This window comes from Falco cherrug (genome assembly GCF_023634085.1).
Source record: "Falco cherrug isolate bFalChe1 chromosome W unlocalized genomic scaffold, bFalChe1.pri SUPER_W_unloc_1, whole genome shotgun sequence".
NCBI classification, from domain to species: domain Eukaryota; kingdom Metazoa; phylum Chordata; class Aves; order Falconiformes; family Falconidae; genus Falco; species Falco cherrug.
The window spans coordinates 5,439,146-5,466,952 of NW_026599288.1; positions in this window are offsets into that span (position 1 = coordinate 5,439,146).

Sequence of the window (27,807 nt, forward strand, 5' to 3'; positions counted from 1 at the left end):
TGTGGTCTTTGAAAGGTATACAATAACACTATGTTGAAGTTAAAAAAAAATATGGAATCTACTTGTAATTTGAGGGCATATCTGAGGATATGCTATTAAACATAGTAGTGTTCCATCAATAAACCTGCAATATCTTTCAGATATATTTCTGGAGTAACAACATCTTGCTGTGGAAATAAATTAGCCAATTTTTGGAAGCTTCAATTTATATATATATATATATTTATATATGTAAATGTGTAGCTATGTATAATTTAGCAATGCTTACACAGTAATATTTGTTTTCATCTAGGAGTGTCATTATTTAACCTCAGATGGCAACTAAGCACCACGCAGCTGCTCGCTCACTCCCCCCACAGTGGGATGGAGGAGAGAATCAGAAGGGTAGAAGTGAGAAAACTCGTGGTTTGAGATAAAGACAGTTTAATTGTTAAAGCAAAAGCCAGCATACAACCAAAGCAAAGCAAGGAATTCATTCACTACTTCCCATGGGCAGGCAGGTGTTCAGCCAGCCCCAGGAAAGCAGGGCTCCATCACATGTAACGGTTACTTGGAGAAACAAAACACCATAATGCCAGATGTCCCCCCCTTCCTTCTTCTTCCCCCAGTTTATATATGTTCATATGGTACAGAATAACCCTTTGGTCATTTGGGGTCAGCTGACCTGGCTGTGTCCCCTCCCAATTCCTTGTGCCCCTCCAGCCCTCTCACTGGCAGGGCCTGAGAAACTGAAAAGTCCTTGACTTAGTATAAACACCATCCAACAACTAAAAACATCAGTGTGTTATCAACATTGTTCTCACACCAAATCCAAAACACAGCACTGCACCAGCTACTAGGAAGAAAATTAACTCTATCCCAGCTGAAACCAGGACAAGGAGTAAATAATTTATTTTGAAGATTCCAAATAAATGCAATATGCCATGTTCCCAAACTGGCTACTACTCCAAAATCAAAACTTAGCAACTCACGTCTACACAGTGTTTCTTTTCTTTTCTTTTTTTTTTTTTTTTGATAGCCAAAATAATTTATAAATCACAAACAGTAGAAGGTCCTCTTGTCATTATTTGTCCACTTGAATGGGTCAACTTCTGTGTATAGACACTATTTTTAGTATAAAGTCAAGAAAATATGGCAGTTAACTAATACATTCAACTACAGTAAAGATACAAAATTTTGTAATATAAATTAATTGCCATTACAAAAAGGCAACTGTATTAACTAATATACAAAAATCTGCAACTTCTATAAATATAATGAAATGCAAGAAGTTAACTGAAATAATACATCACAGGTTTTTGTATAGCACATTTGAAGAGGCAAGCTGAGATACACATGGAACATTATACAGCAAGAAAGAATATAAAAACCCACTAAAATTTAACTTTTTTCCATACAAATGCTAGAAGTACAAGTACAGGACACAACATGGGAGCAGTAAGATTAACAGCTCAGAGTGGACAGACAAAGAAGTCTTATTGACAAGCTGTAAAGCATTAGGCAGCAGACAGTAGCTTGTCAAAACCAGATGTGGTTGGATACTGATTGATAATGTTTTCATTTTGATGGCTCAGACACCGTAGACAGCCACAGGTCTGAGAAGAAGCCCAATGTGGGCACATACACATACACACACAAAGTAATTTAAGAAATGTCTAAAGAACATTAAAGCACAATATCTTTTTTAAATGACAATGTTCACTCCTTAATGAACTTGCATATAAAGTAGAGCCTAGTGCCTGAGTTATTTCATTTAAATGATGAACACGTGAAAAGTTTAAAACTAAAAGACAAAAAAAGAAGCAATTGAGATTGGTTATCTGAATAAAAACTGCATGGTGCTTACATATTCTACCATAGCCAGAACATTCAAGAACATTTAAACAAGGAAGTGTGACATGAACTGCTATGAACATTTTATTTCCTCCATAAAAAAGTGAAGTTGTTTATAGACATTAGAAAGGTACACATCCATTAAACCCATTTGCAACACAAAACCACAGAAGAACAACATTCAAAGTAAAGCGTTGGTCTTGACCTTAAGCAGCTATGAGGTATTGTTTCAACTTGTGGTGAGAAATGATCACTATATAGTAAGAAAAAGCATATTCAAAACCATTGGGGAAAAAAAAAATCACTGCTCCTGTGCAGCTGGCATTTTTCTAAAGAAAAAGCATTAAGCATCAAAAGGTCCTAGTCTGAGTGGACATTGGTGTATGCCAAAGCCATATTCTCATTGACTAGTTGGGCCTTTTGTATGTTAGTTATGTAGCACCTTCCAGCAGTGTGTAGTTGGGAAATCATGACCAAAATATAACTCAGAAACTCTAAAGTTTTTGGACCAGACTCACTGATCGTACAAGTAAGTACAGTTCCAAGAATGCAATACAGTTTGGCTTATTTTCACTTGTACCTTTTGTTCCATAACATATGAAAAAGAAGGGAAAAAACAGTGAAAAAAATTATCTCTCATCTTCTAATGCTCAATGAAAAAGCAGTAAAAGCTCTGAATCCCTTTTTACCTCTCCAAACTGCCTGTCTTCTCTGGGAAATAGTTCTTTCAGTCCTCCCCACCACTTATTTGTCATTGTCCTTAAACAGGGCAGAAATCCAGGGACCTTGTGGAAATCTGGGGACTCTGTAACCTCTACGCTCATGTCAGCTAAGAGAGAGAGTTTGGAACTGTAAATCTGATCCAGTTCCTCTTTAAATCCAGGGAAAGGAGCCTCCTTAACCCATAAAAGAGAAACTGATGGGCAGCTGGGTCCCATCTAAACTGTGCAGAGAGAACTGGAACCAACATAGGGCTCCTCTCTGTATTTTAAAATGAACAGTTTCAGTCTTGGGTATTTCCAAGAGTATGAGTGAGGCGATTGACCTGGCAGGAAAGAGAAGAAAAGCAAAGCAAGAAGAGATGCTGCTGCGGGCATTTCGGGCGAGCGGGAGTCAGATACGAATACTCACGGAGTTCAAGATCTGATCCATTTATTGTACAACCCAGGTAAACTTTTATAAGGCATTCTATAAGCGTGTAATAATGTGATTGGCTATCTTACAAGCGTATAATAATATGATTGGTTAACGATAGTTTATTGGCAAGATCTCTGTTTCTGCCTGTTCTGGCACGCAGGCTCTTTTCTGCGGTTTCCCAGCTCCTCTTATCACGTCCCGTTGGCCTTGGTTTTGTGCAAACATCTGCAATTTGTTCCTCTTTCTTCACTCCACTGCTCTGGTCATAACCTCGTCTTATCTCCTCAGTATTTTTTCACTTGCTTCAGAGTTCAGTATAATCATTCAATACAGCAAGAGCCCCAACACCTCCCCCTTTCTTTTTAAATACAGCATTAATACTGCGTTCCACACAGCTCTGAAAACATTGTAAAAGGCAAGGCACTAAAAGTAACAAAAAAATAACAAACAACAATATAGACAGACCTTGTTTCAATAAATCCCTCAACCAAAGGAGCCCTTGCGCATGCCTCTATCATTTGAGTGATGGATGCCCCAGGGGGTAGGGATGCTATAAGTTGTTTACACGTGGCATTTGCATTTTGTACAGCAATTTCTTTAGTTAAAACAATCTTGAGATCTGGAGTGACGTTAGGAGCATTATCAATGGCCTCTCTTAATCTGTCAACAAAACTAAAAAAGGATTCATTAGGTTTCTGCAAGATTTTTGTATATGGTAAGGTTGGCGTATGCAATTGAGGTAGCGCCAAGAAAGCTGCTAACCCAGCTTGTTTCGATTGTTGTAACACCCTGGTATGCAACGCTGCTTGTGCAGCTCCATCGCGATAAGGACCTGTACCCATTAAGGCATCTAACGGCGCTACTCGTAAAGGATCTCCTTGTGGCAAATGAATGTTATCTATAAGTTTCAACTCTAGATTTTCCTGCCACTTTGCTAACCAAAGCATGAATGTTGTTGGAGACAGGATAAGCTCCATAACTGCTCTTAAGTCAGCTGGCACCAACTCAGTATACTTAATTAAGGCTGTTACCTGATTTCTCACTAGTTTATTATTATGGCCATACTGCATTATAGCTTTTTGAATACCCTGCACCAATTTCCAATCCAGGGGTTCCCATGTCGGCTGACCCTGACGCAACACTACAGGGGCAGCTAACGGGGTAAACGAAAAATCCCCTTCTATGCTACAATTCTCTACCAGGCCCCTGTATCGCTTTCGGGGGTCAAAATTAGGGTCTAAAGGTACTGCGCGCGCATCTTGTTCAATTTTATCCCCCAGAGCCTCTAACCCCTCAATTATAGCCTTATGGGCACTTTTATACGCCTTTTTAACATCTTTCTTTTTAGAGTCCTTGTCGAGCCTCTCCATATGATGTAGTAAGTCGGACATCTTCTTTTCCTGCTCTCGCAGCTCTTTCCGTAATGCCGAATAAGGCGTCGGTGCTGCCTCTTCATCACTACTGTAAAGACTGCCACTTTCGGGAGGTAAAGGAGGCAGACTGTCAAACGGTTCAGGCTCAGTCTCCATTTCCTCCTCTGGAGGAGCTGTGGGCTGTGTTGTTCCCATCCCAGCAGTCTTACATCCAGTACTCGCAATTGCCGGTACTGATGTCTGTCTGCCGCTTGCCGTTTGTTCCTTTTCAGGACACCAGGGTGGTAATTCATCATCTAATCCCCACGCTATTCGTTCAGCAGTGGTCAGTACTGGATAAGCTTTGGATGTATAATCGGGGGGATTTTCACACGGAGGTTGTCCCTCTGGCTCTTCCTCCGACTGAGCAGTAGGATCGCCGGGAGACCGCACTGCAGCCTTAACAGCTGCAGCGACTTGAGCCTCGCTGTGTAACTGCGCGACCATACCCCGTACAGCTCGATACGTGCGAGCCAAAGTCTTTACCCCCTTAGTCCCAACTTGCACAGATTCCCATAAGTCCTCTCCTACTTTCTTCCATGTTTCATTATTATATACATCTTGCGTAGAAGCAAGGTAACCACGGCGGCGACTCCAACATAGCAGATCAACTACTGCCTGCCGTGAGACTGGCGTTTCAGTTTTTTCTGCCAGTTTCAACAAACTGTCTACGATTGCTTTTTCCACCGCTGATGCAGTGATTCCCATCCTGCTTAAATTTCCTGACTCACCGGTCAGCCGTGCACGTTCCGCCTTTCTTCGGGCGCCCAGCTCTCTCTCCGCTGGCAGCAGGATCCTCGCCGGCTCCGCAGCTTGCAACACGATCCTTAATGGATCCTCCTGACTTTTTCAACCCTCACCGTATCACGTCGGGGTCACCAGATGCTGCGGGCATTTCGGGCGAGCGGGAGTCAGATACGAATACTCACGGAGTTCAAGATCTGATCCATTTATTGTACAACCCAGGTAAACTTTTATAAGGCATTCTATAAGCGTGTAATAATGTGATTGGCTATCTTACAAGCGTATAATAATATGATTGGTTAACGATAGTTTATTGGCAAGATCTCTGTTTCTGCCTGTTCTGGCACGCAGGCTCTTTTCTGCGGTTTCCCAGCTCCTCTTAGCACGTCCCGTTGGCCTTGGTTTTGTGCAAACATCTGCAATTTGTTCCTCTTTCTTCACTCCACTGCTCTGGTCGTAACCTCGTCTTATCTCCTCAGTATTTTTTCACTTGCTTCAGAGTTCAGTATAATCATTCAATACAGCAAGAGCCCCAACAAGATGCCCTTCAGGCTTTCTGCCTATTCTATCACAAAATTAAACAAGGAGCTTACCAGTTTTCCAATCCATGGAAATTGAAAAGTAAACAAAAAAACCCCCATATAAAACCATTTTGTTTAACAAAGAGTACAACTGCAATAATAAAGAAATAGCTTTTATAAGCCTTTAAAAGCTGATCCTTTCTATTTTCTTATTACCAAATAAACTAGTGAGAAATTACAATAAACTTTAAACTTAAAAAATAAATGCTCTGAGTGAAAAGATATGTTGCTTAAAGCTCTGAAAAAGGAATTATAAGTTTCAAAATACAAGCAGAACCAATGAGGAACCACTGACACATCACTACAGTTTGTGTTTGCAGACACTCATGCATGAGGGTAGCTGAATGCACAAGGTACAACATTCAAGGTGTATACCAGTCTAGTGACTGATCTGCACATACCCTGTTGTGACTGACTTAATGGTGAACCAGTGACCTGGCATGTTTCTTTAACGGACAAAATTGGTTTATATGGTTTTAAAAATCAAAAAAAGGCAGCCAAAAAATTTGCAAACCTACAATGCGGAAAACTTGGAAAGAGGAAATATGCACTGTGTTACTGGAACCAAATGGGATTTTTCAAAATGTATTAGAAATGTTGTTTCTATGATCCAGCAGACTTCAGCTGCTTATTGACAATACCTAATAATGCCTATAAAGAAGAAAGCCTTCCTTTTAATTAAACTAATCCCATTTTTATTTCTGCAACAACTATGCAGCAAGGAGGGATAAGAATATGATGTAATATAGAGCTACAAGTTTTAAGGTGATTATAAGGCTTTGACAAAATAACCAAGGAAGATGCAGTTTCTTGGAAAGGCCAATTGTCACTGACACTAATTACACCAACTGTCAAGGCAGAAACACAGACCCATAGAAAGACTGAGAAAGAAAATATTTTAATTTAGTAGTATACTTGAATCACTTTTCAAATTAGCAAGTACAATATAAAATCATATTTCTATCCTATTAATGCCTCTTAGGAAAAGACAGAGGTTTGCAGGTTATCTTGGTCCACAGATTACTGTTTTCATAAAAATTTTAGTCTTTGATAGTATTTGATCCAAAAGTCTACTCATGTTTGTCAAAACATTTAGTTTTTACATCCAAAATTATATCCATCAATACTTGCTATTATCAACATACCAACAGAAATATTTAGTTCTGACTTAGTTTGCACATTCTTGTTCCTTGTAATTATTGCCAAATATTCTTAATTTTCTTTTATCACAAACTGAGCCACAAATATGCAAAACAACAGGAACAGTTACTCATATTGTGGTAGGCAGTAGAAGCCCTAAACAGGCAAGTGGAGCCACACTGTGGGAGGCTCCATGTGCAGGGGAGAAGAAAAAAAAAAAAAGGATTCCAAAGCCCAAACAAGCTGCAACATCTCTATGCAGCCCTTATAGTCTCTATATAACAGTTTTGTTTATCTAATAATGTATTCTAATAGAAGAAATCGACTGTAGTTGTATCAACTCACATAAATCAGAATTCAACTGTGACAATGCATCAGGAAGGGTTTCTTTTTTTTTAGAAAGGAATTTCAAGCAGAGCTTCTAGCAACAAATATTAGAAAAAAGCGGTGGTTTTGAGATGGGAACCTCTGCTTCACACAGCTAAGATACAAGTGAAACCTTTTAAAATCTATTTCTAACAAAGCAGAATTGTATCAATAACAACCTGCAAACATTTGAAAATGAAGCGCAGTACTTGACATTCACTTCTTCTCAAATAAATTTCAGAAAACACCCAAGTTTAAATAAATGTGACTTCAACAACCAGTATTTTAATATTAGCATACTTACTTTTTAGCATTGCTATCTCAGTGCCATATTAGTATCTGATATTTTAGCATGGTTATATGTGATCAGAACCTAAATACTAATCTCTATAAGGGATGTACTGCAGCGTCTCCTGCAGCTGAAGTGACACCAGATTGAATTTGCCCCCATTATGTAGTGTGATTTGGTATACTACCTATATAGAAGTTGTTTAGCATAACTTGCTTAGCATTGGTAGCTAAATTTGCTGAAGTCTTAGGCCACAAGCTGTGAACTTTCACCCAGATATGCTGAACTTTTACCCAGTCAAGTAAAATAAGGCCCCAGGGCTGGTTCAAGCTGGAAGATAAGGAAGCTACATTCATTAACAGAAGCTGCAACCTTTGAGATAAGAAAGAAACAGACTGACTAGAGACAATAAAAGGGCCCAATGAAGAATGGGAAGACCCCAGACCCTAATACTACTACTGGTCCAAACTGTCTCATGAGGGGTGGGGAATTTAGATTATAAGGGTATAATCGCCCAGGGATTTCTTCGAGGTTGCTCTTCAGAGGCACTCAGCTCTAGCTGTAGCACTACTAATAAAAAGGACTTTATAGAAGAATCTCTTTTCAATTTATTGATTCCGCGGAAACCTAGAGTTGAACTCTGTTATAGTGTCTGGCACGCGTAATTTCCATAAAAGTTAATATATTAAATTAATGGCACTGATCATATTATTGGAGAAACAGGGTAAGAAAGCTCTCTTGCCTGTTTCATTAACAGCCTCCTTGACTGCTAAATAAGGGGAGGAAGTAAAAGATGCACAGAAACATAACAAAGCAAGGTGTCAGTGCAGCTAGCTGATGCAGCAGCCTGCTGGTGTTAAGCTGACAAATATGGCTGAGTAATTTGAGATGTTTTGACCCACAACCCAGAGGATGTCCACCACACCCTCTCTACTAGAAGACTGTTGCCATCAGCCCCTTGAGCTCACCAAAGTCTTTTCGGAATCTTATTTACATAGCTTCTTGAATTAAGGCTATACCATATGAAGAAATGATTAGGAAAAGGTCATTACATTGTAAAGAGAGTACTTGGATTTTAAAGTATTAAATATCTAAATTCCTATTTCAGCAGTAAACCAGCATCAAGTGATTTAGTAAAAAAAATTTTGCAGAGAAATTATTTATTTCAATGTTCAACATTGATTAAAATTTATTTTTTACTATTTCTCAGTGTGTCATCAAAATGTAACAAAATCAGCAATGTGCTCTCTTCATTTTCCACACCTAAGGAACAGTTCAGAGTATCTACATCAGGGGTCCTCAAACTATGGCCCGCGGGCTTGATACGGCCCCCCAGGGTTCTCAATCCAGCCCCCGGTATTTACAACCCCCCCCCGCCTCCCCCCCCCGGGGGTTGGGGGGGGAAACCAAGCAGCCGCAGATGACTGCCTGCCCCTTCATCCGCGCCGGCCCCCTGGTTAAAAAGTTGAGGACCCTGATCTACATTAATAGGCCCTAAATTAATGTTGAAATTAGTGATTGTTAAAGCTTTTGAAATGGGAAGTTCTGACAATGGCCTGAAAGCACAACTGCTTGTATTCACATAAGTAACAACTATTTTGTTCATACCTACAGAGAAAAAAGATCTGCTAGATGACTTGTCTCTAATCCAAATATAGAAGAATAACACTAATCATCTTACAAATAATGAATAACTAAACCAGAAGTAGCACAGAAGTGACCTTCCACAACCCAGGGGACACTGTGTGTTATGTTACTATATTTCCTCATTTAAACTTCATGCTACAATGGAGTTTAGTAAACCCCAGAGCTTTGCAAGTGGGCTCTACTACTTTGAAAGTTCCAGAAAGAAGTTTGCAGACACAAATATTTTCCAATCTATAACTTCTCCCTCCTTTAACTCAGATGTCATTTAGTTCTAAAAACAAGTAAGTTTTTTCAGACTTAAACCCCCCTTTTTTACATGTAAGAGATAAAAAAAATACACAAAAATAGACTGACACAATCAGATGCCCAACACTTTATACAGTTGAGTTTTCCACTGGAATACTCTAAGCAATCTATCTGCTTTCATTTCTCTAGTTGCTTTCTGCCCCGATGGCCATCATTCACATTTGTTCCCTACCAGATTTCCTACGAGGATGCACACTAATCACAGAAGATGTCCGAAGGAAGCTGAAATTCTCTGAATACTCACCTAGGTAATTCTTGCATAATCAGATAATCATCAGTAACTATTTTACAGCTCCCTTCAACTGCACTAGTACAAAATGGGTGAGTTCCTAAGAGGAGCACTTTTGTCTTCCCCTCACAGAAATGGTGAAAAGCTTTCTGCCTGTTCATGGATGCCAAAGCAAAATATAAAGACTCAAACATGCTTCAGATATATAACACATTAGATGTGCATTTACATACTGGCTTCACATTTTTAAGTGTTTACTTTGGGGTTGCTAAATTTTTTAAGATATAACCTTAGAAGAAAAACCAAACAATTAAATCCACATAATTTTAAGACTTCTTTACTACTATTTCACAGGATCTCACTGTATGTTTTGACTCCACATGGGGGCCTTGTTTTATAGAGAAGCTGACATTGTATTTATGCCACAATCTGAAGTCAATAAAATCTAACAATACACATTTGCAATTATTCCCACTCTTCCCACACTCCACCTTCACCTTCTAAGTCCTATTCTACCGGCACAATACACTAAGCATATGGTTATCAAATGATGCTCAACCTACATGCTAGAAAAGTCAAGACACAATAAAAGGATTGATGCCCAGAACCTCAGCTGTTGTAAATTAGCATAGCAGTTTGGAACTGATGTTACCAAATTGATCTACTTCAACTGAGTATCCAGGCCCTGCTGAAAGCTTTTATATGAACCTCATCTAGCCAGTTAACAACACACATAAGCATAAGACATATAGGAAAACTTAGATACTATAATATACAAATACAGTCATTTTTAACTATTACTCAACATAAAAAAAAGCTGCTTGAAAGTATTATTTTTCATTCAAGTTAAAAATTTTAATACTGAATTTCACCAACACAAAAAGGCTTCCAACCCACTCTGATTAATCTGTTGTAAACAAATACAAAATGCAGGCATTCACTTATATTATCAGGCTGTATTCAGATAATTTAATGAATAAATTATTTTTTCATCCATTGCTATTTTGCTGGGAAAAAAAACCACCTGTAATAACACATTTATATTATATCTAATCAAAAGCTGCACAACCATGTCAGTGTCCTCACTCATCTGAATTTTTCAAAGACATTTACAGGCTTAAGCAAGTACTACTGCAAGAGGGTGACTGGTGGAGGTATGAATTAAACTAAAATTATCTAATTTTCTGAATCCATATATTAAGCACAAGAAACGGTTCATTCATCTCAAATCCGCATGGAAAAGAAATGCAGTAATAACAGGAGATTGAAGTTCCCCATATTCATATTACAAAAGTTTCATTGAGCTGTGATGCTAAGATTACTTTTTTGGACACCATAAAACCCTGCCTTTTGGAGCAACAGTTTAGAAGACCCAGGAGAGAAAGGCAATATTGATTGCTGAGTCCATGAACAACAGAAAAGCTGCCTGTAACAGTGACCAAAGCATGCACAAATTCAATATCTTTGGAGAAGAGAAAAAGGGAGAAGTCCATCACATAGCATTAAGTTTTAAAAAGGGATAATACATAAAATGAGTAACTTAAAATTAACTGTGTGGCTAAAAAGGAAAAATGCTTGCAGGTGGCATAAAAAAAACCCACCCATAATTAGAGGCTCAGAGTATATTTGTTTTGCTACAGAAGAGTTTAAAAGAAAAAAAAAAGCTTTCAACAGTTTTAACAAGGAAAAGGATGGTATTAGAGGTAAAAGAAGTCACGTCTAAAAAAGGAAAATAGAAAACAAAAGAAAGGAAATTCTGGCAAATTAAATAGAAACCACAAATGTTGACCTACTAACTATAGAGTGGAACCCATTGCTTAAATCACCACTGATGATACTTTACATATGCCTGCTCGTATGCTTCTTCATGACAGTGATCTCATCCATGTCTAGAGGAATCTCTGTAATGCACCTATGTCTAGTAAGCACTAAAACACCTATACCTCATATTTATTTACTCCATATGGAGTATCTCTTATGCAACAGGGAGAGGAATGGAAGTGCTTCAGCTGATGGGAAGGGATGGTGATATTCTGTGGTCTGGAGTAGACCTATGCACAGGGCTATTCCCAGGAACACTAGTTTCAGGTTAAACAACACTATCAACCATTGAAATGCTCTTAAATTCTAGTTCTTTGAAGTTAAATATTTATTGGCAGCTGACTTTTATGTGCCACTAAATCCAGCCTGTATGTGCAGTGTTAAAAATGTTCAATGAATCAATTAAATACATATTATGATAATCAGAATTATGTAACTGAGCTGCTTTTTTTTGGGGGGGTGTGTGTGTTAAAGTATGACCTGCTGAAGTAAAACCAAAAGAAAACCCAAGACTATCTTCTTCAGTATTTCTGTGTGATGGTAGAGTAAGCAATTTCTCCAGACACGATTTCAAAACCATCAGAAGCCTTTTTGTACAACTCACAGGTAGTGGTGAATGCTTTACAAATTAGTATTTCTAGTTTGTATAGCTCTCCAATTTTTTATTTTTTATTTAATTTTGCTTTTTACAAAAGGTTATCTGAAACATCTCCAGCTGAGTTTTGTGCTTAGCTTTATAATAGACCTGGCTGATATTTTTGGCTTGTAAGTCTTTACATAGAGGAATATAGTCACTTAAACATATTCCACAAAATAATTTACACAGTGGTTTGTGGAACAGATGCTATCCTCAGTGGCCACAAGACACTACCCTTTTCAGATTGCAAGTGACTGCTGAAAGAAATGCACTTTAAAGAAGACTCCTAACTGTTCTGAATGAAGAAACAGAATGCCTGGCAAATCAGCATGGACATGCCATTCCAAACAGAGAGCACACAGTACTGTCAAATGCAAGTGTGAGACAAGAAAAAGGGGAGTGAGCTAGAGAGCTGGAAGAATACAGAGGGGTGCCTAATGTAAAATATAAAATATTGCATAATATATCAGGATGGAGAGAGTGGAAGATTTTTTAAATGGATAAGTATTTTTTATACAGATATGTACAGTCATGTAATGATGGGTGCGGAACAAATAAGACTGATGAGAATGAGGACAGAAAACTGCTGAGGGTGCAAATATACTACTGAGATTTGCATGTATGTGGATGAAAGCAAAGACAGACTTTGAGGAGCTATTAGCATCTATCAGTTCTTTTCATGCAAATCTTTACCATGCAACAATGTACTACGGCATATTAGATTGGTTATATTCTGTTAATTTGTTCAAAAGAAGTAGTAAGAATCAGGTAACTGCCAAAACCATACACCTATACTTTGCCTTCCATGTCTCATTCACTCAGCATATTCTGTTTATATAAGCATGTGTTTTTCCTACAACTGGATGACATACAGATAATATGAGAACAGCAGCATATCTATATAGAGAAAACCAGAGTTCCAGATGAAGTTTCATAGAACTGGTGCTAGGCTGGACAACCAAGACAGGGTCTCACAATATCCAGCCCCCAAAGTGAGCATCCCTTCTTGAGTGACGAGTGAAACAATGAGAATAGAGAAGGAGGCATTGTACAAAAAAGCATGCAATCAAAGTGTAATAAAAAAACATTTTCCTTTAATATTGACAGCTTTAATTTTTTAATTTATTCCAAAGAATTTCCAAAGATTCCAAAGAGAGGTGCATGTGATAATTCACCTATATTTGCCTAAACATGTATATAAATCTAGTACTTAAAAAAATAATATCTGTATACTGTGCCCATGTCTGCAAAGCACCAAACCACATGTATTCTTGTATCGACAGCAAAGGACAGGATTTCTAAGGGCTTTGTGTTTGGTTCCCCACATTTACACTGGTGAAACCATTACAAGCCAATATGAACACAAAAGAAAAGCCATTTCTTCAGCAGTTATGGTTCTCTGAGATGTGTGCTCTCATGCACAGAAGATCAGACAGCAGTCATGCCTATTCCACTTGTTCCATATCAGGTACAGAGTGTATAACTGTAGGATGGTTTCAACCTCCCTTCAGGTCCTTTGCTGATGGGAGTATTTGTTATGCAGAGTCCATGCAGAGGCAATGGAAGCCCATAACTAGCTGTAATTAACCATTTCTGGTTCAAAAGCAGAAATTGTGAAATAAATCCATTTTGAAAAAAGCTCATGTATGATATTTCTGAATCAAAAAAATGCTCCCTGGCACCACCAGCTTCAGTTCCTGATTCCCAGGACACAATGGTCTCTGTGATCTCCCAGTTCCTCCAGTGCCAGGGACTTCTGTTGGAGCTGTTTCTGAGGATTTCCTCCTAGCCCTCCAGTTAGTGGAGGCAAATCTGTGCTTTGAGTTTTCTAGGTCCAGACCTCTGGAAGCACCAATGCCTCCAAACTCACAAGTCAACACTAAACCAGGTATTCCAGGCAGCTCCAGACTCATCTACGTTTCTTGATATTAGAAATATGGCAGAACCCTTTCATGCTCTCTGACTAAGACTTAAGGCACTCACAGCTTCCAGATTCCTTCATAAAGCACAAGGAAACAGTAGAATTACACAGCTTAAGCCAGACATAGTCCTGTACACAGGGATACAGAGAACACCCATGTGCACAACCAATTTACCACTACCTTTAAAATGTTAAGAAATGCATGATAAATCATAGATAAGGCAAAAAGGGAGCACTTTACACTTAGAGAGGATGTTTTTAACCAGGTAATTGAGTTATTTCCAATGTTGGGAGACAATGGCAGTGAACTACTACAGAAGTTTGCAGTGATGATGCTGAAGAAGCCAGGGATGACCAGAAGGATTTTAAGATGGGTGAACACAATGAGATGTTGAAGAACTGTATGGTTCTTTTGACTTAAATGTAACAGGCAAGATTCTCTCTTTTTCCAAGCTCCAGCATTATTCCCTCCATTACCATAAGTTGTAGTAGGGAGTTCTACCTGTTTGAGAAGTCTTTTAGTAAAAAGGTCACATGGGAAGGGACAAGCAAAAGAGTAAAATATATTTTTCACTCACCACACCAAGATACCACTTGCCCTACATTATCCTGACCCACACTTCAAGGAAAAGATGAAATAATAGGCAGTAGATCAAGAGTTCTACACACATGAAAGATCACACTGATATCTCAGGATATCAACTTTCACATAAAAAACCTCCATACCTAAAGAAACCACGCTCCTCTCCAATGAATGCCCAAATTATAGGACAGCCAGACAGCATCTATAAAACTTATGGTCTCCTTCAAGAAGAGCTACTGATAATAAGACTGAATATGCTCAAAACAGGATCTGTAATAAAGCCATTGTTACTGTGATTAAGTGAATTAAGGATTGCCTTTGTACACCTAGACTGTGGAGTGCCTTTACAGTGTCACTGAAAAGCCAAATTTCTTCTGAAGAAAAGCATCAAAAGGCATGAAGATTGCGTCATGGTGATGCCTCAATTCTCACAGTTATATCAATGAAATACAAAAGCAGGCATTTATCAAGTGATTCCAGCAGAAAGGGAAACCTGGGTTCTGCAGGCTAACAGGCAGCTTCTTCCCTCTACCTCTGAATCTAACTTGCAGTTTTACCAGTTTTTCCTAGTGTTACACCTTGGGTAAGGTTCTCACCAGAAAGGAAATCTTATATAGTAAATATATAGATGACATTTACTTTTTAAGCACATGAGAAGATTAATGCCAGTTGACTAAAATATCTTTGTGAAACAGATTTTTCTAAGCACTCTCCACTCACCTTACAGTATAACCTACCTATTTAAAATTGTGGTCTAATGAAGGTATAATCACCTCTTTTAGTGCGTAAGATAAGTCTCAATTCTGCACACTTACAATTACTAGCTGAGTTTTCTTTACATTAAAAATCACTATATGATAAGTTTGCTGACCACTAGTGGCAAGCTAAAAGGTTATAGTGTATCACTAGTTTTGAGAACATACTTGAAATTTGCACCATTTTACCACTTCTTAATAATGAACTATTCTCCTGGTTTCAGCTGGGATAAAGTTCATTTTCTTCTTAGCAGTTAGTACAGTGCTGTGTTTTGGCTCTGATGAGAGAACAATGTTGATAGGACACTGATGGTTTTAGTTGTTGCTGGGTGATGTTTATACTAAATCAAGGACTTTTCAGATGGGAAACTGGGAGGGGACACAGCCAGGACAGGTGACCCAAGCTAACCAAAGAGGTATTCCATACCATGGGAAATCATGCTGAGTATATAAGCTGGGGGAAGAAGAAGGAAGGGGAGGACAACTGGCATTATGGCATTTGTCTTCCCGAATAAAACTAGTCACACTGTTTTATAAACCCAGTTGTAGATAGATTAATAGAAAGGACAGTGTCATCATCATGTCAGTCAGACCACAGGTAGTGCAGCAGGAATTGGAGAGGGAAGTAGAGAGAGGTGTGAAGAGATGAAGCACATAAAATGGATTTAGTTGATTTACAAGCAATAAAACATCCTGCTTCTAAAGATGTTTTATCCATCACAGCAGAAATGACATCATATTAAAACAAAAAAAATTCCATCCCAGCTGGTAGTATATCAGCTTGATGTTTGCCAACTAGAAAGCACAAATCTGCAAATGGACTTGAGGGTGCTTGAAGCAGAGTATACTGAAAAGTGGAAAATGCTCAGAAAATCAAGGTGAACATTTGTTTTAATATAATTACTGTGGACTGTTTGTTTCAGTATAATTATTATGGATAAATACCATCAAACAGTAGTTGTGCAACATGATATTGTTAAGGGAACATTGATCAATAATTCCAAGAAGGAACTAAAACAAAAGATCTTGCATAGCCAGGTCTGAAACCAAACTTGCCAAAAGAAGTTGAACTGTGGTCAAGACAAGTCCATATAGGGAAAGGTAACTGAGGTTCATTTCTCAGTCAACTGTAACTAGAGGGTTGACTATTGTTTGAGACCCCGAGAAGTTTTCTAAAATACCTGTAAGGAGCATGTGCGATGCTTAATTAATATAGTACCACCTATTCTTGGGAAATGAATGAATATGTATGATTTTTCCTAGAAATGTAATGCATAAACATATGTATGATCTATATAACCTTGCCTAAATGTAGCATACAGCATGCAGGTTAGGTGGAATGAGCCCCTGTGCATCCAGTGCTGCAATAAAGGAATGCCTGCTTCTTAATGCTACATTGGTGTTAAGGAGTTTTCTTATTCTCTATTTCAGTGACAGTACAAACACACACAAAGCCATATTTTAGGTTGCCATGGTAACAAGCACCAGATTAGAAAATTTTCACCACATTTAGTTTTTTTGTTTCAAAGGAAAAAAAAATCATGACTGTCACAAATTCCATGGTGTATTCTCTACATCACATAAACAGAAAGCTGTCAGAAAACACATTTAAAAAGTGGGCTGTGTATATGAATCATATGTATCTTTATCTCAAAGTACTTAACCTGACCCATAAAAAAGAGTTGCTTAGTTTCACAAACTGCTACTGTATCACAAGTGTAGAAAAGAGGAAGATGAGCATGTAGGGGCCTCTTTCAGTGCACACACATCAACTAGAAAACCCTCTTAGAGCTGTAAGAAAGCCAGACTAGAACAAAAAGCCTTTTCTAACACTCTCCAGGCAATTTTGAATGCTTCTGTGATCCCATCAGGAGCTGTGACATCACATAAGCATGTTTACACTGTGCCAATATGTTGATGTGTCAATGCCTACAGAATCTAAAACCATTCAGAAATTTTTGTTTGTGAAAAAATACCCACAACAAAAGCCCCTAATTCACCTATCTTCACCTTGTTTACTCACTTCAAGCAACTCAAAATTCTTGGAACATTCCATTTCCTAATGAGAATTTAAAACAGCAATGTCAATATGCAGTATTTTAACTTAAAGTTTTAAACTTGGAGCTTATCAAAGTGCTGTAAAAACACTTTTGTCAGTTGTCCAGCCTGAAATTCTTAATTTCTCTTTGTCATTTTTTTATGCAATTGAGGACAGTTCTGAACATGTTTTTGTTTTGCTTCATATAGTTTAAAAGGGAAGCACTACCATACAAAGACACATTAAAAAATACAAGTAGCAAAAGAAACACAGGTTGACTGGAAGACAGGGAATCATATTTAAAAATAACACTGATAATTAGCTTTTAAGAATGCTAACATAAAATCATAGGATTGTTCATTCTTTATGCTCTGCCAAACAATATTATAATTTACAGAAGTTTTTGCTGATAGAAAAAAAACCTGGAAGACCTCTCCAATGCCAAGTGACAGCAGTTTAGAGAGTTTAACTGGTGAGTAATGTACCGATTCAATACCACAATGCAATTTTTTTCCAAAATATTTAGAATTTAAAGATTACTTTTGGAAGTGTTAATGTTTCCTAACAAATCGAGCATTTCAAAAACAGACCACCCAAATGTATTATCATAAAAAGATGTCAGTTACTTAATTACAAAACAGAACAACACATTTTTTACTTTTCTAAAACAAAACAAAAAAACCCAAAATGTATCCTCTCTAGAGAGTAAAAGGTTTACAGCAGGAGGCAGGATGAATTAACATTGCTAGTAACCAACTTCATGTTCCAATTATTTTGGAAATAGTTTAACTTGATCAATGATAACGTACATATAACACAAGGGAATGAAAACACTACCTCTTTTCTGCATCTGAAATGGCTTTACTGAGACCACCTACAGTGACTTACTGTATGTACTTCCAGCTAAATGTAAAAATACCCGTATTTGTTCAACTTATTTTATACTATTTCAACTTCCCCACACAGATTGGTCAAGAACTACTGTATTTCTGCAGTTTGTGCAAAAAGTGAGACATTTCTTGGGATATTTCAAAGATTTTACAACAGACTGCTTAAATATCAGATATCACAGACTCTCAACCAGTCTACTTTGAGAAAACATATGACAGAATATTAATTAACCAGTAAAATGTGAACTTGAAATAATTTACATAAAAATTATTCTGCATCATGATGCACTGTCCTTCATTTATGCCAGTCTAACTCCCAGCAGTCAGCCATTCAGACCAGATCTCCCACCTTTTAATGCAAATAAACACAGTTCTTATTAAGACTTTATAAGGTCTTCACAAATGCTGCCTTAATTTACACATATATTACTAAACCTCACCCTCATATCTTAATTGTCTTCATGTTTCGCTAAAATGCATGCAGTAATAACGTGTGAATGTTTGAGAGGTATCTACCAGCAACATGCCTTAAAGACTGGGATAGCCCACTGAAAATTAAACAGACATGGACTGTATTTTTCTATTCAAGAGCAACATGCTGAAACAATTACTTTGTACTTCACTATCTATAAGCCATATTGTGTATTCATCAACATTTTACAGAATAGTAAATTCTACTAAAGAGACTATCAGCATCTGATGAGAAAGCAATGTGTATTGGTAATCCATTCAAAAAGAGTAACAAAAGGACAAAGTATTTAAACTGAATTTCACAGCAGATAACTATAGTGGGTACCATAAAATGTGCTATATCTGTAAAAACATGAACATACTGAAGGGGAACGTGGAATAAAACTAGATCAGAGGTGCTCTGGCAGAGAAAGCAGGGGGGGAAATAGGGATTTTGTAAAAGAATTCAGCGCTGGTCATCCTCTTCTGGGTGATTATCCTACATTTCCTTCTGGAGCTGTGACAAGATCTTTGATTTTTCTTTCTTATTTTTTTTGCACTGTAAGCCTACTATTTATTTTCACATATTCAGTGGATGAATATGCATTTTTCATGGGTGGCTGTGCATTGGTGTACTTTTTATGTGAACCTGAATTTTAGGGGATCCTATACCTCATCTGAAACTAATCTACTGTGCAAAGAAACTTCTATTTATCTCCTCTCTGCGCTAAAACTGTTTAAACCAGGGGTGTCAAAGTTATTCTGCAAAAAAGGGGCTGAATTCCATGTTTAATTATGCCCTACAGAACAGGTCATAAACCTTGTGCTATCACTGACAAACTGTTTTTGATCCCACTTGAAGAGAAGCTTCTTTGGCCCAATAACTACAGAAAACAGACCTATACAAATGAAAAAAAAAATGTTTTAGCCTTGCTTTGTAAATACAGGGAAAATAATCAGAGGGGGGAAACGGTATTAGATGTTAACATACTATTGACTGGCAACCAGTTGGGTAGTATAATGGGATAGAAAACAGCTAACAATGCAGAAGCAGAACTAGCTCAAATTTTCACTTCTTGGGAGGTATCCCATTTGCCAGTTTCTGCAAGAGTGACTGAAAGAAGTTCCCACCCTTCCTGCATGACAACACAGCATGGCTGTGCCATAAAACAAATCATGGAGCAGCTCTAGAACAAACATCTCTCTCTGAAAAGAGAGGAGGATGCATCAAAGAATGCAGAATTTCAGTGATTCTGTTTACAGCAAAGACATCTCCATTCAGCACCTCCAACTGTAGTGTTAGTGCTATCAGGAATGCAAATTTGCAGCTTGGGAGAGTAAAAAGTGGCCAAGGAAAGGGCTGGGGGGGGAAGTTAAAAAAACCAGATATTAAAAAAAAATAATCAAGCTGCCTTTTTAAATCCAGTACGTAGCAAACTTTCTCCATCAACCTTTTCAACCCATGCATCAACTGAATTATTTGAGAATTTTTCATTCCTCACTGTAGTACATAGCTCCCAGTTGATCAGCACTAATTCATACCTTATTTGCTGTTGACCACCTCCTCTAAAATGTGTTTATTCTTGAATTATTGGCTGGTTCACAAAAAACAAAAAAGATATTTCTGCAGTGAATATGACTATTTCTATTATCTGTACTACAGTACCACATGAACATATGAACAAAAGACAGTCAATAAGGTTGAATAAATTGGACAAAGTTGACATTGTTAAGATCTAAATTTTAGTAACCCAAATTCTGCCTATTCTGGTCATAAGGTCTACTTGCAACACAAATTCAGGTAACAATTCCATTCAACTAGTATGAAAGACTTCAAATTGACACATGTAAAAGAAGAATTGGCACTTAGCATTAGCTTTAACAGCATCCATTCTTGAGATAGTAGTCTCTAAAATCAGATGGGAGCTTATAGAATAAGTTAAGAGGAGGAAAGATGGCTGTACAAATGCTATAATTAGATAAGCTTGTATATTGAGGTATCTTTGAAAGAACTAGTTGGATTATAAAACAGACAGAGACCAAGGTCATTATGTCAGTCATTTTTCTACAATTTACTTGGGAGAACATAATCATTTTTGTGAACATGAGTGATTTGAAAGATTTTGAATCTTAAAATACTGCTTTTTCTGCTTTTTGAACACTTTCTACAACAAATCCTGTGACTTGGGCTGGTACAATGTAGACATCTCCTGTGTTCTGAAAGCTATCTATACACCTTTCAGAGGCAATACTGGCTATCTAAATCCTTGCTTGGCACCTAACTAAAAGCTTTTTGTTTTTCACCAATTGGGGTGCAGTCATGCCATCCCACTGTCTCTCTAGTTTCAGTGTTTGATCCACAAGCTACCCCCTGAGATGTTCTGCTAAAAGCAGAAAAATATATGCTACAATACTGAGACAGAAAAGACTAGGTAAAAATTACCTTAGGAACAGCAAAAAGAACAGAGAGAGAGAAGCACAAAGTATTGCCAAGGGTTACCCTAAGACTTTATGCAAGCACTATTGCCTAATGTACATCTGTGTAAGAGAACCTTTCACCCAAAGTTCAGGAGAGCTTTCAACCTGAACTCAAATTGATAGCTTCAGCTAGGCATCCCTCAGGCAGCATAACCTTTTTGCCTGCAATTTGCCACAGCTAAACTGTATCATTCAGGTATTTGCTACATACTATAGCAAGGCATGAAAAATTCTCAGTTTAAGTGATTGCATGGGTTGAAAAGGTTGAGGGAGAAAGTTTCAGATACATACTGGCTTTTTACCAAGATTGAAACCTGTGGCCTGGCAGAGCACCTGCCTCAAGCAGAAAATTTTGCCTATAATTCACTGGTAGGAATCACAGATCCCACAGAGGTTCTGCTCACAGGGGCCAGAAAGCCCCAATAAGGAGAAACAGGACCTCTGGAGCTCACACAGTCCATGCTCCTGCCTGATGTTATGCTAACAGCATCACCAGGCAGGCCAGCTGTGGCCTTATTTCCATGAGTCTTTAAAACCTCTGAAGAGAGACTCCACAACCCCTCTGTCCCAGTGCAGCCATGCTCTCCTGAGGGAGATTTCCCTCCTGATACCCAGCCTGAGCCATCCAAACAACAATTTCTGGCTCCTTACATCATGTCACCTGGCTCCACTCAGAAGACTTTGACTTCATTATCTTTCTAACTGCTTCTCAAGGAAGCAGCTATTTTGATTGCCTTTTAGTCTTCTCTTTGCCAGACTAGAGAAGCCTCGCAGCCTCTCTTGGTAAGAAGGTGGCTACAGGCCCCTGGCCACCTTGGCAGCTCACCACTGGACCCTCTCCCCTTTCTCCATATCCCTGCTGAACAGGGGAACCCTCCAACTGGAATGCAGTATCTACAGAGGAAGACGAAGGGCACAGAAATTTGTGTATGGCTCCGCAGAGCTGCTGCTAACACCCAGAACAAAATTTGGACAACTCACTCATGGTACTAATCACTTCTGTGCAATCTGTGCAATGAAAATGTAACCAGAGAGAGATCTAGATAGTAGTGGCTAGAACTGAAATGTAATCAGTTCAGTCAATACAGTAGTGTATTTTTAGATCTTCCACTAGTCAAAACAAGAGATGTTGCTCAAGCAAATTTAACATTACTTAAAAAAAAGATTGCAAAACCTGTATGCATGTTAATTCTATAGAGATTTTTTTTCTGACAACTTAGGCAAGAGGTGAAAAGCATATTTTAATTCATACAATGACTAAAAGTAAGAACAGTGCCAGAAAATATGATTTGGAACAATTTTTAGAATACAGAGGTTCATCTGTTTTGCAAAAGAAAGAAGCACATGAGTATAAGCAGTTATTTTAAACTTGCCCATTAAGCAAGGACACCAATACCTAACAGATGCAGTTATTTGCAAATTATTTCAGCAAAACATACATACTACACATGACAAGACTCTTCCCCCCCAAACCCTGATTGAAACCTGTGTCCTGGTAGAAACATGATGAAAATACAAACTCAGTATTTGTCTGAGTATTATACTACATATTGAATTAGTGTTGTGGTAACAGTATCTTGCAGATTATTTCACAGAAAAGTTTGAATATAAAAAAGTTTAATCTAGATTTTCATTTCCCAGAACTATTTAAACCACTCAATATAAAACTTTTTTTTTTTTTTTAATTTTTCAGTCTGGAATAAGAAAAACTTTTCAGACTCCGAAGGATCTCTTTTCTAAAAACAGACCTAATTGTTTCCAAATACACCTCAGAATACTGAGGAAACCCAAACCTTTGCAAAGTGGTTTAAGCACCATGGCTTTGATCACTGACACATAACACCAATTACATTGTTTGGGTCTGTTTTGATAAATGCTACACAAACATATTAAGAGTGAAAACATAAGAGGAAAACCTATCATCTGGGAGGAAAAGGGAGGAAGGAGATACCAGCCAAGTAACAAATGGCTACTTCATGTCTCTAGCTGTGTAACTGCCAAATTTCAAGCAGCAGCAGTCAGGGAGCAGAGTATGAAATTCTAGAAGGGCAGCTAAACTGAAGATCTCTATCAGCAGTCCATCACAAGGAAAAGGTATTGTAAGGAGAGGCAGTAAGGCTTATACAAGAGAGCAAGCAATCTGAATAAAAACTAGGTGAGTGCTTCCTTAATTATAAAATAATACCGTTCTTAACTTTGACCTTTCTAGTTAACAAAAATACGTGCAGTGTTTGGTTTGGGGTTTTTGGACTTTTTGGTGTGGTTTTGGGTTGTGGGGTTTGGTTGTGTTTTTTTTTTACTTCGCTGTATTTAGGATACCATAGGATCATCATCAGGAGAAAAAACCAAACCACCTCATGGCCCTAGAAAAGCAGACAAAGCAGTAAGAACTTGGGTTCTCCATTTCAAGAACTGCATAGGGTAAGCTATGGATGTTTGGATAGGTTTTGTGTTATGTTGCATTTTAGTAGTTAGAAAACTTCAGTGGAGCGGTGAAGAGTCCCATTGGATCAATGCAGAATAGTGGTGGTAGCCAAAGAAAACAGTGATAAACCACTTTAAGATATCTGGTGCACCACAAGAGAGCTGTGTTTCAATGACATCAAAAAAACATGGCAAACTGACCATTAAAATCATTTATTCAAAATAGATTTGACAATTTTTCATGGGGCCAGTCTTAAGATCATGGATGTTTATTTATTTATTTGAGCATTTTTGAGATGTTACAAACTCTTTTGTATATAGGCTGAATATATGATTGCTTTCTAAATTACTGCAAGCATGGTTCAACTTTTGTTTTGTTTTTTAATCTTTTGCTTTCACTTTTTGCCTAAACAATTTTATGAAATATTCTTAGCTTCTGACACCTTCTACTCATATCAAGCAACTTAGGATTTTAAACCAGAGTAGAGTTTTCAAGCTGAACACAGCGTATTCTCCACTTCCTGATCCTGCAGAACCTCCTCCGCCTCACATCTGCAGGGCTGGAGAGTTGCCAGTGGCAGGTCTGTTCTTCACAGCACCATTCCTTCAAAGCCTGTAGGGATTTCACTGCAGAAGATAATTCTGACCATATCTTACTAAAAGTTGATACTGTTTGATGATAGTTTGATAGGTTTGTGCAAATTTAATTGAAGGTCTTGCTTAATTTCTGGAATAGCTGTCATTCTCAGTCATAAAGAAACAAAAGCCCTGATTCACACTACCATGATTACTAGCAATTTTTGCAGCTTTGCAGTTCAGACCCAAGGCTGAAGTGGCACAGGAATAAAACCACTGGGTTTTTTCTCTTGCAAACTGGCTTTTGAAGTTACAGCTGTACTGGACAGCCAACAAAAGGAAGACTGTACTGAATGCTGCCTGCACTGGACAACTTCTGGGCATAAACACAGTACAATTGTTAGGACTAACCATCATGCACTCTCCACAGACTCTAAACTAAGTTTAAAATAATATTAGCATCAAGAGAGACTATTGCCATAAAGAGAGCTAATTTTATGCTGGTATGGTTGGAATCTTGCACCTGAACTTACTCAGAAAGTATGTACCTTCCTTTAATACAAAATTAGCTTTGGGTATAACTATTATTTGTATTTCAGCAGAACCTACAAACTATTTCTATTTGCTTGTACCTAAATGCAACAAAAAAATGTTCTCCACGCCCATGAAGTTTAATTTTAGGAGCCAGAGGCAGGTGAGCCAACAGCTGGTTCTCATCTTCCTCCAACCACAAATGGAAAGGTGGAATGACCTAAAGAAGGAACAGCCCTATCCTTGTTATGCCTTCTTCTCTGTATTTCTTTTCCCTTTCTTCCACTCCATGCCAACCACCTCAACCTCAAATCCAGTTACATTCATTGTCTCCCCCTTGAGGGATTAGTGGCCCTTTTCCTTGTTGCTACAAGAAGGTAGTCTTCATCATCAGGAAATGTCCTTATCTTATCTGAGATTACCAATTTTTGGTTTTGCTTTCTGGCAGAACTATATAAGAAGAGCCTACATTTTAAAATTTAAAATTCACTTGCTAAATACTGTTTATGGTTACTCATTTATTTTGCAAGATTATCATATTCCAGGCTTTAGCTGCTGCTCCATTTCTACCAGATGCTGCAGATCACTAGGGAATATTCTGATTAGTAGTTTTTGTCATATTAATAAGAGAAACACACTTTTTTTAATCAGTTCCCATGCTTCATCTTTACTTTTAACTTTCTGTAAATTAATTGTGGAGTATTTTTCTAAATTTGACCATTTTCTCTATTTTAAATGAGGAATTAATGGTTCTGTAGGTATTAAAATAAAAATTTTGGTTTAATTGCTAATAACTGAATAGCTGAGTGTGTATATTTTTATACACACACACACACACAAAGGTGACACCCTGAGGCTAAGTTATCTTTTCAAGAAGATTCTCCTTTATTATTTTTATCATGGTAGAATTTACAAACCCCACTAGAGACTGGGGCCACACTGTATGATATGCTGTACAGATGACTGCAGCTCATCTGACACATACACACTCATTCATTATTTTTACTGCACTGCCTGATGCGCAGCTGTTGGCTTGTACCCACTGCAATAGATGCTGCACATAGAGAACAGAAGCTCAGCCCCAGAGCTTACAATGCACATGTAACAACATAGACAATATCTAAAAAAGAGTTAAAGCTGGTCAGAGTATTCTCGGCGCATTGGCAGATGACTGTTTTATATATATATATATATATATATAAATAAAAGAAAAAAATATATGGCAATTTTCTTTTGAGTATAGAGGCATACACAGAGGATGAAGATGCTTGTTTGAATATTAGGTGAGCAATGGAATTTAGCATCATAAACTGAGTTAGATGAATGCTACACTTCACATAGGCCTGCAAATGTTCCTATTTAAACATTTCTTTTCATCATAAATGGAGTCATGAATAAATAGCTTGCTTTCTTTATATGCAGTTTGATTCTACTAGCAACTCCCAAGCAATCATTCTTTTTTCCAAAGTGTAAAAAAATCCAAAAAACTAATGCATCAACAGCATTTATCAATTGGGTGCCATATATTTCTAAATATTGCAGTGGCAGTGACACAAACATACAAAATAATTTTAGGAGCACATGAACAGATTCTCCACAGTCCTACTGTAATTATTGTTTATGGTGAAGTTACTGAAAGATTCCCTCTGATCTGATTTCAGACTTGTATATGAGCAAGCTACTGAGTAGGTAACCTCTAAGTATGAATCCTTAGTAAACTGGGAACAGTGCCTAAGGTAAATGCAACACCACTATTGTCAAAACTACCAGCTGAATCATTGTTCACTCTTGCCATTTCCCAACCAGAAGCAGTTCCTCCCATTAAGTTACTGACAAAGTGCTACAGTCCAAAATTAAGTTAATGGCATCAAGGATATTAAAGTGTAAAGTGTTTGCCACTGAAGAATGTAAATATTAAAATGATTAAATAAACTAGGGGTTTCAAGGCCACTGGGATCGGAGAGGAAAGGTCTGTCACCTTGTTTTTTCATCTGTACACTTTCTCCTCCCTTCTCTTTTCCACTCATCTCTCTCTCCAGAACTCAACAGGACATCCACCCATTGCAAATCAAGCCAGAGGCTGCCAGGCTGTAGCACACAGCCAGGGAGCAACTGCAGGGAAAGCAAACACAACTGCACTTGCATCAGCAATAGAGGTTAACAATTTTTAAAGGGTAGAAGTCACACATTTCACTGGTTTCACAATTACAGAAATGGAATTGGTGGTTTAGTAGCCAATCACAACAAGGTTAAAAGATATCACAGTATTCACTTTTCTTTTTTTAATTCAGAAGCCTGTTTTCATTGTTCTAGGAAATTACTATTTTTTGAAACCAATAGTTTTTTTAAAAAATGCTTAAATTTATATTCAATATGATTCAGTATAATTTCTATTAACATGTCTGCAACAGTAACAATATTCTTATACTTTTCAAACTGTTTGAATGGAGGGGGGTTAAGCATTCTTTAAAAGTTTAACTGGTTGTTTTATAATTTGTCACTGTAGAAGAATGGCTGCAGAAGCGTGGCCATAGAATCCCTAAGGATCTGCACAATCCAGGCCTGGAATTAGAATAGGCCTGGAATTAGAATTGTGCTGAAGTTGCTGTGCTGAAGTTAACAAGAAAGTGGCCTTGATCTATTCTTGAATCCTGAGACCAAGTAACTTTATTGTAATAACAGGCCATGGATGTAACAAGCTGCAGCTGTTAGGGAAGACATGTGCAAGGCCAAGGGAGATAGAGAACGGAATGTGGATAAAGGGAGTAACAAACCACAAGGCTAAAACATAGCTAACGCAAATAGCTGCATGGATAGAATGCTTGTTCCAATCATGATAATTAGTGGTGTGTGAGCAGCGCGTGCTTAGGGGCTAATAACCAATTATATTTTTGCTTTGGGAACATGCTTGTGTATTGAGGCTATATAAGAAGTGTTAGAAGCCAATAAAGATGAGCAAGATGCATAACTCATACTGAGTAATTTCTTGACTCTGGCGGACCCCTCTCCCAACAAGTCA